The sequence below is a fragment of the Asterias amurensis genome, chromosome 5 (assembly GCF_032118995.1).
Source record: "Asterias amurensis chromosome 5, ASM3211899v1".
NCBI lineage: Eukaryota > Metazoa > Echinodermata > Asteroidea > Forcipulatida > Asteriidae > Asterias > Asterias amurensis.
In genome coordinates this window covers 16,344,673-16,364,766 of record NC_092652.1, presented here as the reverse complement: position 1 = coordinate 16,364,766, position 20,094 = coordinate 16,344,673, and the positions used below count along the sequence as shown (strand labels likewise).

The window sequence follows — 20,094 nt, the reverse complement described above, 5'->3', positions numbered from 1 at the left end:
AGTTTGAACTTCTAAATGAATAACAAAATCGTCAACAATTTCAGATTTCCAAAAATAACCAGTAAATAGAAGTAAAGGTGGAACGGGATATTTGTTCTAAGATAATTCCAAAAGCTTTACCATTTTTTAAACTGGTCATAGCTAAATCAGGTAGCTTTCTAGAGATATCGACTTTAATGTCAGAATCGTGTCTCACCATCTTTCAGAAATGGCCTCCATTATATTTTTTCAATCATTTCCGGACTGGCAGGCCTTGCACGAACGGGAAGGCTACTCCGTTTTTCTGCCGAACATACGATAAACTAGCCTTCACAATTTCCCTTAATACAGATTGTTTTCTTTCTTTATGTCTTTCTTCTAAGGCGCTGGACACGTTTGGTTAATTGTCAAAGACCAGTAATCTCACTTGTGAAAATGTTGACTCAAGTTGCTAATGAATAATGAAAGAAATATACCCTTTTTACACAAACGTGTGTGCTTTTAATTCCCAGATGCATAAGATATAACTTTAACTGAAGTCTTAAGTCGTTTATTATTTTAGTGAGAAATTACCTCTTCCTCAAATAAATACGTTACTTTAAATTAAAGGGAGCCGTTTCTCACAATTTTGTATACTATCAACAGCTCTCCATTGCTCGTAACCAAGTAAGTTTTTATACTAGCGATTTGTTTGAGTAAATACCAATATTGTCCAGTGCCTTTAATGTAAAAAATATTAGATAATAAAAAATGTGGAGCCTTTACACGCGATACGTGACCGTGGTTCCTCCTGTTGCAGAGCAGAGCCACACGCCGCGATGACGGCCCAGAGGTCGGTCTGACATCTCAACGACATCGTTTGTTCCCTCGGGCCAACCATTATCTTAGGCAGGCATCCCACACATACACACACAACGAAGAAATAATCACGTCTATCACAGAGATTATTATTTCATCTTTCAAAACGATGGCGCTTCTTTGCCGCCAAAAAGTAACAAGAAAATATATGCCTTCAGTCTTTCCTCATTTGGTATAATTATTTCCTCTGATGTACATACAAACTCAAAGGGGTGACAACTAAAGCCTCCACTATCTCCAACCCACTGTCGGTATTGATGTACAAAACAACATTTCACAATGATGTATTAATGAGTGATTATTTTGTAAATGTCAGTGGTCGTTAGTTTTGTTATGAACAACTACGTTGTCTAATTAGAAGATATTATTTTGCAATTAGTCGTTTTGCAATCAGCGTACCGTTTGTTACTGGTAGATTTTCTCAAATAATATCAGCCTGTGTACCTGTTTGTTAAAGACAGTAGACACTATTGGTAATTGTCAAAGACCAGTCTTCTCACTATGTGTATCTCAACATATGCATAAAGTAACAAACCTGTGAAAGTTTGAGCTCAATTGGTCGTCGAAGTTGCAAGATAATAATGAAAGAAAAACACGCTTGTCACACAATGTTTAGCCAAAACAGGTGAAACCCTTGAAGTTCAACATCTGGGAATATTATAGCTGCAGTACCCCCATGGCATTCGTGTAAATCTGACATGGTTAAAAGGATACCTTTTTTAATTACTCCCAAAATCAATGACCATGAGTTTTACTTGGAAATATGCCTGCTTGGAAAGAAACACTGCAGCGGCTGACAATTTTGTGCAAACAATTTTGAGAAGCGATTCAATCGATTAGTTTTTAGAGAAAACAAGTTCAATGTCAGACTTGTTTCTTCAACGTTTTCATGTACACTCTTTGCACGCAACTTTCAAAATCAACCCCTCATTATGGTTCCCGTGGGATGTGTCAATTCGCAAGTGTTTATTAATAATAGGGGTACCGGGTTTCTTTGGTCCCGTGTTTGTGACTGATCTCCGAGATCAGTGGTGGTTGTTGGACGACATGTCCTAAATGTAGCACAAACGTGCAGACTGCATTCCACACTGGCACATGCGTTTTTACATGTTTTCAATTTATACTTCAATAATCAGCAACTTTCTCAATGCACAGCTCATGAGTTTCCCCGCCAGTTACTTGACGTTGTTTCTACCGCCGTAAAGGACCCGATTTCATAGAGCTGCTTAAGCATGAAAAGTAACACAACAAAATTATGCTTAGTGGTATAATGTCACCAGCCAAACTGCATGTGTAACATAAAGAATTTGTGACTGGTATCCTGGTAATTTTTTTTTCAGCAGACACTTCTGAAGCAAGATTATCTGCTTATTTAAGCAGCTCAAAGCAATTGGGCTGTGATGTAAAATCATGGTGCCATGGGCTTTAAGTTATGCCGCCCCTTGTCTCAGAAACGTCATCACATTGCAGCATGGATATAGAAGTAAAGACTATTGATTCCTTCATGATGAAATGCTATCATTAAAGGAACACGTTGCCTTGGATCGGTCGAGTTGGTCTTTGAAAAGCGTCCTGTAACCGTTTGTTATAAAATCGATATGGTTAGAAAGATGTTGTAAAAGTAGAATACAATGATCTACATAAATATGCCTCGAAATTGCGTGGTTTTCGTTTTACCTCGTCGACAAACACGGTCGGCCATTTATGGGAGTCAAAACTTTGACTCCCACAATGGTCGACCGTGTTAGTTCGCGACGTAAAATGAAAACCGTGCAATTTAGAGTGATACTTGTGTGGATCATTATATTCTATTTTTAAAACATCTTTCTAACCATATGCATTTCATAACAAACGGTTTCATACGCCTTTCATAGACCAACTCGTCCGATCCGAGGCAACGTGTTCCTTTAAACACTAACTGGGTTCTTCTTTGGAGTGGAAACATGGCAGTTAAGTGGCTCCGTTCAGCGTACATAAATCAGACGGGTGTTTTAAGGTTCGGTAGATTACCCTCCATACGGTTATTAGTTCGATTCCACATTCCACCAGGAATAGTAACTGTAATACAAAAATGTTTTCTTTGTGTTTCATGCTAGGATGAACTTCTTAGCTTCTCTATTGAGCCTTCTCTTTTGGGCGGTTAAAAGGGAATCCATCCAATCAACATTTGTGAAGCTTCGATAGCTCTATGGTTGAAGTGATTTGCGACTTGGGATGACCCTCAGATAGTTTCTGAGTGCATTAAGGGCACTGGGGTGGATTTCACAAAAGAGTTAAAGGTCCGGTCACACAGGCCTTGATAACGAGAACGAAAACGTGAGCGTTAAAAAAGCACGCCCTCGATTGGTTGAATAAGCGTGGACGTATTCTGCGAAGAGCATTTCAACCAATAGAATGCGTTCTCTCTGCGTCGTTATCGTTATCATTATTGCGGTTGTGTGACTTGCCCTTTATGACTCGTCTTATCTCGAGTTAGGACGAGTTGCTCGTCCTATTACTTAGGACTACTTTGGACTAGCCTAAGTTTGTATATCTTCTAGGACTAGTCCTAACTTAGGACTAGTCCTTAGTCTTTGTGAACTCGTCCCCTGATGGACACTATTGGTAATTGTCAAAGACCAGTTTTATCACTTGTGTGTAGGCCTACACATATGCATACAATAACAAATCTGTGTAAATTTTGACTCAATTGCAAGAAAACAATAAAGAAAACAAACATTCCTGTTGCACACAAAATTGTGTGCGGGTGTTCGGAAAAGGCTTCAGTCCTGAAGTATTTTAAAATTTGAGTGAGAAATTACCTCTTTCTCAAATACTTCACTTCAGTGGGAGCCGTTTCACTTCAGCTCAGCTCCATTTCCCAATGCAAAGTAAGTTTTTATGCTTAACATTATTGTGAGTTATTACCAATAGTGTCAGTGCGTTTAAAGTCTCAATCTAATGGGTGAGCCAAAAACAAATATTTGAGTAAGAATAAGACTACGTTATCTCAGGGGGAGCCGCTTTTCACAATGTTTTGTACTAGTATCAAAAGCTCTCCATTGCTCGCCCAACTAAGATGTTGTGCTCAGTAACACATATTTTGAGTAATAGCGTATAGTGCCTCTAAAGGCAGTGGACACTTTTTGTAATTACTCAAAATAATTATTAGCATAAAACCTTACTTGGTAACGAGTAATGGGGAGCTGTTGTTAGTAAAACTTGGCGAGAAACGGCTCACTCTGAAGTAACGTAATTTTCGAGAAAGAAGTAACTTTCAACGAATTTGATTTCAGGACCTCAGATTTAAAACTTGAGGTCTCGAAATCAAGCATCTGAAAGCACACAACTTTGTGTAACAAGGTTGTTTTTTTCTTTCATTATTATCTCGCAACTTTGCCGACCAATTGAGTTCAAATCTCAACAGGTTTATTATTTTATGCATATGTTGAGATACACCAAGTGAAAAGACTGGTCTTTGACAATTACCAATAGTGTTTATTCCTTTAAGTCCCAAGCTTGGACAAACGAGGCAGTGAGGTAACATTAGGGGTTCGTATAAACGTTTTCCCCCAAAAACAGTTCATGAAGTTCGATTGACAGTGAAGAGTCACAATATATTTATTGTACGCTAGATTAACCTCTCTCTGAAGTTTTTATCTGCTGGCCTTCAAGAAATAAATAAAAGAAGTATTGAAATACTCCCACAAACGTAGAGATTTGTTGTATGTTCTGAATAATAATAGGCCTGCAGCTGGTTTGGACATTTTGTTTGTGTCGGTTTGCCTTCAAATAAAAGTGTGACAAAGATTAACTACAAACGTATAATGCACAACAAGGTTCCTCAACGTTGACTTGTATGTATCTATTTGTACTTGTGTATAGAGCTGTTTATCTTGTTATAGAAGTAAGAATAGAACTACACTTTTACTTGTTTGTCAGCTTACCGGTATACTTTTATAAAAGGATTTCGCGCAGGATGCAATCTGTGCAACGGCAATTTAACAATACGAGAAATTATGGTTTTGTTTAGTGTGTGAATTGTTTTGGAAGATTTACTGACAGTAAGATTTACTTACAGTAACTTCCAAAACAAGACTTACTTGAAACAAAAAATAATAATAAATGACACTAATGACAAAGTATGACCCAACATTTAAACAATTATAGTTCAACCAGAAGGCGCACCTGGAAACATTTGCAGAAACCTAGTTGCAAATTCATTTACCCTTTTTAAAAATTGCTAAAAAATTATTGTTAATTGCATGGCGTTTGTAACCTTAAGCAGAGTTTTAATTCTACTTCGAGAAAAAAAATTGAGCCAAGCAACATACAGCCACAGACATAGAACCGTTATCTTCTAACATTATTACTTCATAACACCATGACGTCATTTTTGATTAAAATATCAGTGCACGGAAGCATTGACAGTATGCAATCACCGGCTAATGACTTCCCCCGAAGCATTTACAATCCAAAACAGTCAAAGTCACACAATATTCCCATACTTCATGAATACTTTCAAAAAATACAGAACATTAAAATTTTGAAATAAAAGAGTAGCTAAAAGATTCTTTTGTTACATGTACCTAGGCAGAAAATAATAAACATTATGATAGCATATCGCTGCCAGAAGCCATGGCTTGTGGTGACATACAGAATGTAAACCAGGAACAAGAAACTACGGTCATGATAGATTGAACAAAGACAAACATTAAGACGATAGAGCATGTCAACCACCATTTTTCCAGAACCAACAATCCTCAAAAAGGGTATACACATGGTGCTACTTCACACCTCACGTGACTTAAGTCAATAATATTTCGGAACAAAAACTCAACTCAAGTAAACCAAACAAACAAAATAAATAAAGACACAACTAATTTTACCTTGTTTATTTGTTCGTTTATTTATTTATTTTTTTATTAGCCATAATAAACACGAGGAAAGGGGCTGTCAAGGCTATACAAAAGTGTCATATTTCTTTTACTTTTCTTTTATCGTTACTGGATTTTCTAAACAAAATTTGTTGCTCTGTGTAAATAAAATTGCGCCATCTTGCGATCAATTTCCGTTCCCAGGTAATTATTGCGCAAAACGCTTTAACTGTAAACTCTAAACCCTTAACAGCATATTTGTAAAAGTTGGACTTTAACTGTTCTTGTTTTGTTTCTGTATGCTGATGAAGAAGCTGCTTTGTTTGTTTGGTCCGGCAGTTACTATACCCACGGACATTCGTTATACGTGCGGTTCCGTCTATCGTATCGTTTGTTCCCGGAACGTTCGGATTTCTGCTCCTCCTATGTACACTAATACATAATGAACATGACAACGTGCGGATTTCTGCGCATAGGGACATGACAACCTTAACAACATGACAACGTGCAGATTTACACTAAAGCTTAAAGGAACACGTTGCCTTGGATCGGTCGAGTTGGTCTTTGAAAAACGTTTGTAACCGTTTTTTATAAAATGCATATGGGTAGAAAGATGTTGTAAAAGTAGAATACAATGATCCACACAAACATGCCTCGAAATTGCGTGGTTTTCCTTTTACCTCGTCGACTAACACGTCGGCCATTTATGGGGGTCAAAATTTTGACTCCCATAAATGGCCGACGGTGATAGTTCGCACAGTAGAAGGAAAACCACGCAATTTCGAGGCAAACTTGTGTGGATCATTGTATGCTACTTTTAAAACATCTTTTCAACCATATGCATTATATAAAAAACGGTTAAAAACGCTTTTGTTTTGACCAACTCGTCCAATCCAAGGCAACGTGTTCCTTTAATAGACTTGTGTTTTACTTAAAGACACTGGACACCAGTCAAAGACCGGGCGTCTCACTTCGTGTTTCTCAGCATATTTATGCATAAATAACAAACCTGTGGAAATTTGAGCTCAATTGGTCGTCGAAGTTGCAAGAGTGGGGGGAAAAAAAAACCTTGTCACACAAAGTTGTGAGCTTTTAGAAGCTTGATTTTGAGACCTCAAAATCTAGTTTTCGGGTCTCGAAATCAAATTCGTGGAAAGTTACTTCTTTCTCGAAAACAACGTTATTTCAGAGGGAGCCGTTTCTTTACCCATTACTCGTTACCAAGTAAGGTTTTATGCTAAACATTATTTTGAGTATTACCAATAGTGTCCACTGCCTTTAATGAGCGGGCGTGAAACTTAACTAAGTTTTGTAAGAAACATGGATATATAATCATCGAGACAAATTATCTTCTGGATTTTGAAGGTTAAGTTGCTTAGCACTAGACACCCCCTACACACCCCGGGGGCTCTGTTTGCGAGAAGAGGTGCTCCGTAAACAAAACTCCCTTTAAAAAAAAAGTCCGGGTGAAAGTCTTCCTCACTTTATTAAGTGACGTCTACATCCTTGTCAGGTTTCTATGGGACTGACAACCGAGCCGTATTTATTTTCCAACCAGGGAGTGTTTAATGTGTTTGATGGGTAAACATCTTAGCGGCTTGCAGACCTGTAGGCGTGTTTCTCTTTATTCTTGGTTTTGTTGGTTGGATTGGCCGTAGACAACGGGGGGAAGTTGATGGGTTGTTGGACTCCAACTCCGCCACGGATTAGTTTTTTGAACAGTCATATTTTTTGTTTTTTTATTTATGTAAACCATCTTCAACATATACCGTGGATAATTGAAACATACCTCTGAATAAACGTATTTGAAGCTCAAGTTTCCTAAAAAATAAACATATTTTCCTTCAGCCGATAGGCGGCACCCGATGGACGGACGGGCTGAAGTTTACCACGCTAGTCTAAATCCTCGCCTCAATCTGAGTGACACACAATAGTTGTCGAGGTCACTTTCAATCTATTCACAAGGCCCATTGGCTTCATATACAGTCCCGAGTGAGAGAGCAGCCAGCACGGAGTCGGGGATCGTGCCGCGCCGTCCAAACTTGTGTAATACTTCACGGCGAGCATTTCTCTAGATTATGGGATTCATTTCTGCCCTCAGCTACATGCAGAAGAGATGCTAAAAGGTAAATGTTGAGAGTCTGATACAGGGGGAATCGTTTTCGAATGTCGGTAAAAAGCTTCTGCAGCCAGCCGTGAGGTCTTTTATACGTGGAGACAACGAGGCGTAAATGCAGAGCATTAACAGCAGACGCCCTATGGTACATACAGCTAATGCCTTGGAGTTGGCCCACCGCCGCTAAAGTGTGACACACGACATTGATAAAACGCGTGTGTGCAGCAACGGTGATGGTATTTTAGTCACCTTTTTGTTGTGAATTACACACACGTATTTTAGATGTCCTTGAAATTATATTGATCGTGAATTTAAAAACCCTGACAAGGTACTGTAGGAACGAGCGGTGCATGGAATTATTTGCAAACATCTTCCACGTGTAATTGGTGTTGAAAGGTTCACTTTTGCTCCGTGGTTTACCTGCGTAAATCCTGGTCTGTCCACATGTCTCATTAAGAGAGGAATTGGACCAATTTGAGAGACTTGGTTTTGGAGGAGTTTGGTGACTTAACGAGTTTCTTCAGTCCGCAAGGGTAAGTCTTGTTTGTTTGCTTTCTATTCTATAATCACTAAAGGATTACATTCTTTTTATGGATTCTTCCATGTTGCAATTCCACCATTGTGTGGAGTGACGAAGCCATGAAATGCACAGTCCATGCCCGTCAATGCTGATTCATGTAAGTCAACAATTGACATCTTTACTTTTGCGTATAACTGAAGGTCCTTTTATGACATGGTATGTCGTACCATAGAGCAAAGAATGGTTGCACAATTGAGAGTTGAAAGGTGTGGTTTTGCTTTTAGATCCATACTGTTTTTTCCCTTCGGGATGGGTGATGAGAGGCATACATTTTGTCTATAGTTTATAATTGATGTCCAATATTGTATTATGTGCATCGGACACCTTTGGTAATTATCAAAGACCAGTATTCTCTCTTGGTGAATCCCAATATATGCTAGAAAGAAACAAAAATCTGTCAAGATTTTGACTCAATGGTCATCGAAGTTGCAAGAGAAAAATGAAAGAAAAAACATTCTGTTGCAAAAATCTGCTTTCACATCAGACATGCCTAAAAAGGGCTTCAGGCATGAAGTCTTTTAAATATTTGAGAGAAAAACTCAAAAACTAAGTTACTTTAGAGGGAGCCTAATCTCACAATGTTGTGTATAATATCAACAGCTCTCCATTGTTCATTACCAAGTAAGTTTTTATGTCAATAAGTATTTTGAATAATTACCAATAGTGTACAGTGCCTTTTGAGCATTGGAAACTATATGTTTATATAAAATGTGATTTAAAGCCCCCAACGAAAAGCCGCGGCAAAGGTATGTTAATTTAGACATATCTGTACTTACAAAATACATGACATTGTTTTGTAAAAAGATCCACTTCTTTCTTCAGTTTGTTGTTGGCGAAAACATACCCCTGATAAAATAAAATGACTGTATTCGTTTCCGGTTTCTTGGTGAGTGACAATGACATGAATTATATATATGTGTCTCGAGGTCATCTTCATTCCCAGTCCCATGACACTGTCAATGGGGCGAATTCGTCAAAACACTCGAAACATAAAAAATAACAAGATGATTTGCTAAAAATAACACCGAGAGCGGGCTTCGATTCGAGACGCTGAAACGGCATTCTACTTATGTCTAATTTTCTCAATAATAAAGGCACTGGACACTGTTGGTAATTACTGCAAATAATTGTTAGCATACAAACTTACGTGGTAAACGAGCAATGGAGAGCTGTTGATTTAGTGGGAAACGGCGCCATCTGAAGTTAATGTAGTTATTGAGAAAAAATTTAAAAAAAACTCACTCAAATACCAAAATACTTTAAGGCAATGTACACTATAGGTAATTACTCAAACATTTTTCAGCATAAAACCTTACTTGGTAACGAGTAATGGGGAGATGTTGATAGTATAAAACATTGTGAGAAACGGCTCCCTCTGAAGTTTCGAGAGAGAAGTTTTTTCCACGAATTGATTTCGAGACAGAATTAGATTTTTTAGGTCTCCAAATCAAGCATAATTATGACGCATACAACTTCGTGTGACAAGGTGTGGACCAGCATAGGGAAGACCTGTTTATACGTTTGATAATCACTCTGAAAAAAAAAATGGCAATAAACACTTATACTAAGAAGTAAATCAGCTTGCGATAGTGTACTTTGGAGAATCATTGCACTTTGTGGGGAGAAAAGCTTTGGCTCAGACCTTTGTGTGTGAGTCAGAAAAAAAAACCCCAAAAAACATGTACAATTTTCAACATGCAAACGTTCTCTTTACAAGTTTAAGTTTACGATCTACAGTTTCTCTCTCGAAAATGACTTCATTTCAAAGGGAAATATAACACAGAAAACGTCTTTAATTTCAACTTAAAGGCAGTGGACACTATTGGTAATTGTCAAAGACTGGCCTTCACAGTTGGTGTATCTCAACATATGCATAAAATAACAAACCTGTGAAAGTTTGAGCTCAATCGGTCATCGAAGTTGCGAGATAATAATGAAGAAAAAACGATACCCTTGTCACACGAAGTTGTGTGCGTTTAGATGGTTGATTTCGAGACCTCAAGTTCTAAATCTGAGGTCTCGAAATCAAATTCATGGAAAATTACTTCTTTCTCGAAAACTATGGCACTTCAGAGGGAGCCGTTTCCCACAATGTTTTATACTATCAACCTCTCCCCATTACTCGTTACCAAGAAAGGTTTTATGCTAATAATTATTTTGAGTAATTACCAATAGTGTCCACTACCTTTAAAAACCAGTATCCCCCCCAAAAAAAAAAAAAAAAAAATTAATAATAATAATAAATCAATCAATAAAATAAAATAAAAATCGTAAATCCGTAGGTCATGTGAGTGTAATGCATATAAAAACCGAATTACACTAAACGCTATGGAAAGGGAGTTGCTGAGCTCCGATAGTTTTTAAGTAAAATGCTCAATTTGCCGCAGGACATGTAAAACCCTTACAAGATGTTATTACGTGCGATACATGCTGTATATATGTGCCAGTATGAAGCGCAAAAAATGTTACTATTGGTATTATTATTAAATAAACCATATTGTAATTGAATCAATTGAACAACTTGAAAATCTTGCCTGGCAATAAATATTGAGAAGCGCTTTGAGACGCCTGTAGTTTTCACAAACACACGCACGCAAATTATTGAAATAATTTGACTATAGTTTTCAAAGGTTGTTTGTATGCTTGGATGTGCTTATTGAAAATTATAACATTTTGTTTTAAAGGAACACGTTGCCTTGGATCGGTCGAGTTGATCTTTGAAAAGCGTTTGTAACCGTTTGTTATAAAATGCATATGGTTAGAAAGATGTTTAAAAAGTAGAATACAATGATCCACACACATTTGCCTCGAAATTGCGTGGTTTTCCTGTTACTTTGCGAACTAACACAGTCGGCCATTTATGGGAGTCAAATTTGACTCCCATAAATGGCCAACCCTGTTTGTCGACGAGGTAAAAGGTAAACCATGCAATTTCGAGTGATACTTGTGTGGATCAATATATTCTACTTTTAAAATATCTTTCTAACCATATGCTTTTTATAACAAGCGGTTAGGCCTACAAACGCTTTTCAAAGACCAACTCGACCGATCCAAGGCAACGTGTTCCTTTAAGCTGTTTGTGTGCAAAGAGGCTCCTGCATTATGAACTTTATAATTGACTACTACTAGTAGCTTAAGTATTACTATTAATTGGCATTAACTTAAAAAAAACCATTGATGTATTGTTCAGAATGCGTAACCTACGTTCCAAGAGCACAAAATTACACTTCTAACCCACGTTCTTAAAACCCCTTTCACACGAGAGCAATTTAGCTAGGGTCCCTTGCTAAGTCGTAGCATGGTTGTAAGAGAATGTACTTTGACCTTGCTTAAATTAAGCAAGGGACCCCAATTAAATCGCTGTCGTGTGAATAGCACTTTAGAGATCACAGTTTTTTAGGAAGAAGGAAGTGACGTCATTTGATTTCCACTGAGAGCAGTGGGTGGATGTTAATAATGCCCCAATACAACAAAAATAGCTGCTGGAAGTGAAGTGTGTTCCTTCTGCGCACAAAAATGAACACCCGCTTCAGATTGGTGGTGTCAGCGCATAATCTAAACTTCAGGGAGTCATTGTGTAACGGTAAAACAAATAACCAAGTTCAACTTTGATGAATTTTGGGCGGGAAAATAAAAGCTTGCCGTCTGCTGCCCGAACGTATCACTCTGCGCACAAATGAACGCCCGCGTCACAATAGAGATATCAGGGCATTATCTACACTTCAGGGGTTAACGTGTAACGGTAAAATAATAAACCATATTTATCTTTGATGAATTTTTGGGCGGGAAAGGATAAGCTTGCCGTCTGCTGCCCGAATGTGTTCATCTGCGCACAATGCCCGCGTCACAATATTGATATCAGGTTATCATCTTCACCTCAGGGGGTCATCGTGTAAAGGTAAAACAATGAATTTTGGGCGGGATAAAAACAAAATTAGCTTGCCGTCTGCTGCCCAAACGTGTCCTTCATGGTTCTGCGGGTGTTCTGCGCCTTTATGCAGATACAGTCGAGTGTAATGACTTGCCCTGACGCCCAAAGCCCTCAATTCTGATAACAAGATTATGGTATATCTAGAGTGTGGTTGAATCGCGGGGGTGGGGACGGGGGGGGGGCTTTATTCTCTGCTCGCTCGATGAAAAGAAAGGCACCGTAAGTTGTTTAGTTGAAGTACTTTTTGCATGTTGCTTTCGGTGGCGGCATTCTTTCACGCTTTGGTTGTCGTTACATGAAGAGCACGAACAGATAATAGCCTTAGGTGAATATCGGTTGAATGCTGTACTTTTGAAGGCAATTCTATCTATCTTGTGTGTTGATGATTTGAACCTACTTGTTGTAGGCCTGCTGCATGTGCATATCTTTTACATATTTATTTAGCAAATGGCCCGTGTTCAACGTTCCCCTCCCCATAACTGTTAGAGCCTATAACGAATGTTCAAAAGCGCAAAGTCAAAATAAACTCTGTTGAACTTGTATTGTCAACTGTACACTGATTGATGAGATTTTTCTGAACCGAAAATCAATCAATACAACAACAATAAATGGCAAGTCAACAAATACCGAACCACATGTAATGCTCATTGCAGTCACTTCGTTGACATTATTTCAATTACAAAACTGTAAGGAATACGAAAGCTTCAGTCCGTGCCGGCTTTTCAAATATTAACCGTAGGCTCGTTTGGTTTACATTACTTGCGGTGCTGAAAAGCTTAGTGCTGTAATCACTTTTAAACATGGCGCCAGCGACAATTGGCAAAAGAAACGAGCTTCGTTCTGGAAGCAGCATGTTTTGAGCACGACAAGATTGAACGCTGAACTGGCTAATGCCCGAACAAATGTGGAGTTAAAGGGGAGCTGCATACGATTGGTAATCAATCTTGAAATTATTAACAATGAAAACGTTTGGTTAAGGAGCCAACAGCTTTCGATTATAATTCATTTTGAGAAATGTTTTAATTCGTAGAAGACGGAACGGCTGGCTTATTCACAAAAGGTTTTTAAAAAAACAATAGAAAAATCTTTATACGGTGGGAAGAGGGAGACAAATTAATTAACTAATGATTGAGATAGCCTGAGAATAAAAAAATGTTAGGCCTATTTCCCTTTTCTATCTTTTATTAATTGTGCTTCCACTTGACTGTTTCTGTTACACATCAGTTTACCTCTGTATGTGTTGCAGCGGCAGCAGTGTACAGCAATAAGAGCAGAAGGCTTCTGATGGATGATACCCAAGCCTACATCCGTATGGACTTGAAAGGGGGTAACCCTGTTTCAGTACAGGGAGTAGATAGGCAACGGCCCCAGGAAAATTGGTTGATTGTAGCCCACCCCTTGAAGTGGCCTTCTGGGATATTAGTTGTTACCGCCCCCCCCCCCCCCCCCAAACAAAAAGTTTGAGAAACTGTCAGAAATGTTTCTCAGATTGTATACAATTCCAATTACGGTTTTTCCTTCGTGCGTTTTGGGCAGAAATGGAAGTTGGTTTGAAGGTTAATCATCTGTCATCACAAGCACTAACCGCTTGCAGTTTGCTTTTCCTAGCCAGGCAAATCATCTGCGTTCTATAAATGGTACTCGTCGTTGTTATAGGTTAATAAAGTAATGTCGCCGCACACTTCTCTGTACACAGGGACACCAACGGACTTGCGTGTCCCAATTTACAATTGGGTAAATTTGCCGCCAACATAGAACAGAATCAACACAATTATCAGTGTTTATGTTGTCTTTATCAAAACCCGACCGAATATGTCACGTAGTATGATCCGTTTGAATTTGCAAAACATGGCCATGGGCCTAGACAAAATGTCGGTCTAGTGTAGATAAACGTAGGTTTTTAACTCGAGCCTAGATTTCGTGTACCGTTTTAATAACACAATTTCTCTATAGTAAACATACCCAAGCGGCTTGAGTCAATTTGACTCGGATATGGAAGGACTTGTTTCATCGTAGGTGATGTAGAGCACCAGTCTACATTTTCTCGGTCAATTAACACGAGCCTATATTTCTTCGACCGTTTGTGTAGGGCCTATAGGTAAACATAAGTTTAGCAATGTTTTCTGACTCGATTTGAGTCAATTTCACCCTTGATATGGAATGACATGTTTCATCGTTTAGGTGATGTATAGCACAAGTCTACATTTCCCGGCCAACAAACACGAACCTAGATTTCTTAGTCAATGTTTGCTGACTCGGTTTCAGTCAGTTTGACCCGAATATCGAAAGGCATGTTTCATCGTTGGTAACTTAGAGCACCACTCTACATTTCTCGGCCAATTACCACGAGCCTATATTTCTTCCACCGCTTGAGTAACATGGTTTCTGTATACATACCCCAGCGGCAAGGCCATGTATGCTGACTCGGCTTGAATCATTTAGACCCTAATTTGGAATAACATGTTTCATCGTGGGTATTTTAGAGCACCTGTCTATATTTCTTGGTCAAAATGTATGGTCAGGCTGACAAATAGTACCATACTCACAAACAATTTCACTGTATGTTGATTTCCTGGTGGTGGTTTTTCTCTGAAAAAGGGTCTGAATACGTTTGGTATGACTCAAAACTACCTTGGCAAGAAGTACAACAGCTTTGGATACTAAAACGCATTTCGGGATTTGTTTCACTGCGGTTAAAGATGCTATTTCAGATTTTTGGCCAATTTGACCCCAGAAATTTGATTTAAAATTCAATACGTATTTTGATAGGGGTCGAGAAAGTTACAAGCTTTCATTTGAGCCATTGCTCGAAAAAGTCCGCCAAGTATTAGTAGCAGTGAAATAAAGTGCTCAAAATTATTTTTTGTCGGGATCCCGACAATATATCACGTGACCAATTCTTATGTGTTTTATGAGAAACGTTTAAAAAAAAATTCATGGTTCCTGACCATTAAAAGTAAAAGTTAACCTTTTTTTTCGTTAGAGCGGGTGATACACTTTGAAATACCATTCACTCAAAAAAAAAAATCACTTCTTATCCCCCATCAAAATTACATGTGAGAAGCGTGACTGACAGTAACGTTTCTCACATTGTGTATTCCAATTGCGAGTATCAGAGCGCCATAAGCGCTGATTTGTGTTGGGGGTACCGTCACTTTGTGAGTTGACAGTTCAATATTAACCCTGGTCTGGGTCCGCGTCCTCACTCTGTCTCATTGCCTAGCGCCGTCTTCCAAGATGTTCAAGTGCTGCATTTATTACCAGGGAATATACAAACACAATTACACGTCAAGTAATCACCCTGATGTTGTAGTTTCTCCACCTTAATTTCCGTCCACGGTCGTGTAGGATTAGATTGTCTTTCGAGATTTGATTTGGGCTTGCCAACATCTTGAAGACTAGTCCAACAGACGTGGACTTGACGCGTTTATGACGCCACTTTTTTCTCTACGACTCATCTCTACGATCTAACTAGCTTAACTATATTTGAACTAGTAGTTGTACAAAGTGAGACTGTTATAAGATGTTGATGCATGACCTCTATATTCTAATTACAAACCGTCTTCTTAAGATGCCAGATGTTTTGGAAACAGATCAAGCTAAATTGAATTGGTAAGCTTGCTCTTAAATGGATTTTAGGCTTCGTAAACACCGAGAAAAACACTCTGTAAACATTTTGTTGAAGGCAGTTTACCTCGGGTTGCTTCGTCATAAACAAAACACAGTATCTCAATGTCCTTTCAAATAATATTTACAAACACCCATTGGACAATCCCCAAAACAATACAGGGTGAACATATTTTGTTGTCGGGAGTAAGTTGGTATATTTGCGGTGAAAATAAACAACTACTCAGTATTTGATAAATATTTAAAATTCAATTGTCAAAGTATTCCCCTGATCTTTTATTGTCTTGTTGGTAGCCTCCTTATAGATATAGGGTACATTGGTGTTGGTGTTGGTGATGGTGTTGCTGTGCTGATGTTGCTGCTGTTGATGTTGCTGTTGTTATTGGTGTTGCTATTGTTGTTGCTGTTGCTGTTGCTGTTGTTGCTGTTGATGTTGCTGTTGTTATTGGTGTTGCTATTGTTGTTACTGTTGCTGTTGCTGTTGCTGTTGCTGTTGTTGCTGTTGATGTTGCTGTTGCTGTTGCTGTTGCTGTTGCTGTTGCTGCTGCTGCTGCTGCTGTTGCTGCTACTGCTGTTGCTGCTGATGCTTGTGTCATCGCTGTTTTTGTTTGAATATATGTATTCATTTCCTCTTGTTTTTCATTCACCCTACCCATTGGCCTGGATCCTGGTCCCGTGGGTCGGTGTGACACGTTTCTCACCCCTTTCCGGGTCAGTCTGACCAAGATGAGGTCAGGACACGGACCCGGATTCCGGGCTAATTCTTACCCAGAAGTTCTTGAGAGTGTAACCAGTTCTATTATTAATTGTACTTAACACCACGCTTACACCTGTCTCTGTTGGTAGTGTCGAAGGCTTTCGTGGCTTTACCTTGAGTATTCATTCAATGTTATATCCAATGATACTGCAAATGGGACCAGTCAAACAGACTGTAAAATAATAAGGACAACCAGGGGGTGACGGGCGACAGTTGATGTATAAACTCAATAAGGAAACAACGACCTCGAAGACGTCTTTATACAACTACAAAGTATTTGCTGACCGATTACATCAGACCAGACGTGGGGGATGTCATTGTAGACGGTATACCATTGGGTACTGATGAGGGATTGTTTGGTGGTGTTCTACTGGAACATCTTTGTTTAAGGTATGACAGTTTGAACATCTCCCTTCCAAACAGGGCCAAGTTTCATGGCTCAGGTCACCGCCGAATTCTGCGCTTGCGATCACGATTCCCCGCTTGACGTGCTAGCGCCGAATTTCTGCGATAGCCTTTTTGTATTGTAACCGTGGAATGCCTAGTAACGTGGGGTACGCACGCTCAGAAGCCAAAATTTGCCGCTAACCCGTGAAATACGCTCGCAGTATAAGCACATGATTCCCTGCTTCCGTAAGCGCCGATTCTGTGCTTACGGTTAGCAGAGCCATGAATTTGGGCCCTCAACTTGAACCTAATCCAAACTCAAAGAAAGTCCTATATAGACAAGGAACACACACATCTTGGACTATCTTATACATGAGTCGTGATGAATGGTTAGTTTACACAAGGAAAACTACAATAACTTTTTCAAATTTTTAACAAACACACAGTCCAGTCAGCGGAAAACTTATCGATTAGAGTTGATTTTGTCATGGATTTAAACCACGTTTTGGGGTTATTCAATTACGGAAGGCTAAATAGACAGTTGATACTTAATAGAGGTTAAATTTGCATCGGGATAACGAATACTTGTTTTGGTTTTACTCCGTATATACCGATGTGTGTAAAGCACTGTATACTGTGTGTGCGTTTGGTTGGCTTCCCAGGGTCGACCCGGGTCTGGCCCGGTACGTTCGAGTAGCTTTGACGTTATTTCAGGGGCTAACCCTGGTCATCCCCAAGGCCCCTGCTTGTTGGATGGGTCACTTGTGGCTGGCCCGGGTGCAAGACGTCACCACGAGAGAGGGTGAGTGTTCGTTCGACTTGCTCTGGTCAGGGGCTCACCCAAGTGAGTAATGCTGAGTCGTCCCAGGGAAGCTAATCGAACGCACCCTCAATTCATTCTTGTGAGTTTCTGGGCCCAATTTCATAGCGCTGCTTAACGGTAAGCAAATTTGCGCGCTTACTGTAGCAGATAAATTTGCTTAAGCCTTAGCGTATTTCACAGGTAAGCAGAACAAGTTGGGCGGCTATATTGCGTGTTTACCGTGGATTTGCATTGTGACGTCATGCCTTTTCGTGTGCTTACGGTAAGCAGCGCTGTGAAATAGAAATTGCACAGTCAGCACAAAATCAGCCGCCAAGCAGCGCTATGAAATTGGGCACTGGTGCAAACTTTCCTGATTTGGATGTGGTATTTTTTTCACTTGCTCTAATGTAAACTTTGCATCAGTGGAAAGGCGGACCGACACTTGTCAATTTGTTTTGGCGATACTCTAAAATACCAAGGAGTAGAGTTGACCAGGATCCCAGCTACTTTTGGACCTGACCAGCCTGAACTTGTTTTTTTAATTGGTTTAAAGGCAGTGGACACTATTGGCAATTACTTAAAATTGTTAGCATAAAACTTTACGTGGTGACGAGTAATGGGGAGAGGTTGGTGGTATAAAACATTGTGAGAAACTTCTCCCTCTGAAGTGACATGGTTTTCGAGAAAGAAGTAACTTTCCACGAATTGATTTCGAGACCTCGAAATCAAGCATCAGAAAGCACACAACTTCGTGTGACAAGGGTGTTTTTTCTTTCATTATTATCTCGCAACTTCGATGACCAATTGTGCTCAAAAATTTCACAGGTTTGTTATTTTATGCATATATTGAGAATTTGAGATACACCAAGTGAGAAGACTGGTCTTTGACAACTACCAATAGTGTCCAGTGTCTTTAAGCTCGTGATCTACCTCAGTTTGAACATTTCTTGGATCATGTTGACACAGAGACCAAGAAATAGTTCATGCCCCACGGGATCCCGAACTGTTTCAATTATGACCTGGGTGTCTTCAGAGTTCCCATATGCTCACCTAAAATATACACTTTCTGAAAGATATCTCAATTAGACCTAAACTTATTCCGTTTTGATAGCAAGTCGGTTTTTAGTATCTGTATCCATGAGATTCCGTTTAATGGATCGATAACACAATCTGTCATCTGCACCAACTTACACTGTGCGAGTTGCAAAGATCAAAACAATCGGGTTACGGCCCTGTCGGCGGTTGACCAAAATTATTCACGGGCAAAGTGTTCTGTTTTGCTTCATGATGCTACAAGATAGTTCAAACATTTTGAAATGTTGCAGGAGAAGACTTCCTGAAGTTGCGATTGCTTTAGGTGATCGTGTCTCTTCGAATGTATTTCAATCTCTTCAGGTTTTTTAATATTAATAATCACTTTAGAGGAGTCCTCATTATATTTCAGAAATATTTGGTTTCAAAAGTTGATGTTACATTTTGGGAAATCTTGTATGTGCTTTCAAAACTTTGGATTTTCCAAACAAGAGGACACAAACTCTTTAAACACTGGGCTAGTTACAAACTTTGGTAGCAATACTCGCCCCGTTTACATTCATTGGTAGATGTATTTACAAACCGACAACCCTCAGTATTTAATCACAAACAAAATCTCAATCCACTTATCAACATTCTGAAGGAGGTGTTTCAAGGACCCTAGCTCTTGTATCACCAAAGCATTTGCATTGAGCTAACCGCTCCTCAAACTACGATAAAACTTTGTACACTGATAGACTGAATTAAAGTACTATACTTTGTGTTCCCTCCACAACAAAAGTAGCCATTCAGTCCAAGATAGTTAAGAAATCAGTTATACGGCAAGTGGGAAATGAAGCTAGTTAAAGTCTTTTAAAACCGTTGAATGTCGAAGCCTATATGGTTGCGGCTACAACAAGCAATTGCTACCGCTGTGTTAGTATGAAAATAACCAATGCAGTGTCAGTAATTCGAGACGTCAAACTGTTTCATCGTCAGCTCTGAAACAACACAACTGGTCGACACAAATTATGACTTATGTGCTACCGCAATTCTAACGATCACATTATAAAGTTTCTATCGAATGCCAGGTTAAAAATACTACGAGCCATACAAAGTCGGACACAGTGGGTCGGACATAATGGTGTGGTCGGACATTATGTTCGACATAATGGTCTGTCGGACTT

General features: G+C 39.2%; 1 protein-coding gene across 4 annotated transcripts in view; it reads left to right on the top strand.

Moving 5' to 3' along the window:
- The window catches only part of LOC139937620 (neuromedin-U receptor 2-like), a 100,916-nt gene that overhangs the window by 7,797 nt on the left and 73,025 nt on the right, over positions 1 to 20,094 (top strand). For 2 of the 4 annotated variants that reach the window (XM_071932850.1, XM_071932852.1), the window contains exon 1: positions 7,680 to 8,342. The exons of the other annotated variants lie outside the window; for them this stretch is intronic. The gene's annotated coding sequence lies outside the window, so the exon portion shown is untranslated. Of the gene's footprint in view, positions 1 to 7,679; positions 8,343 to 20,094 lie in introns of those variants that run through there. 4 annotated transcript variants of the gene reach the window in all.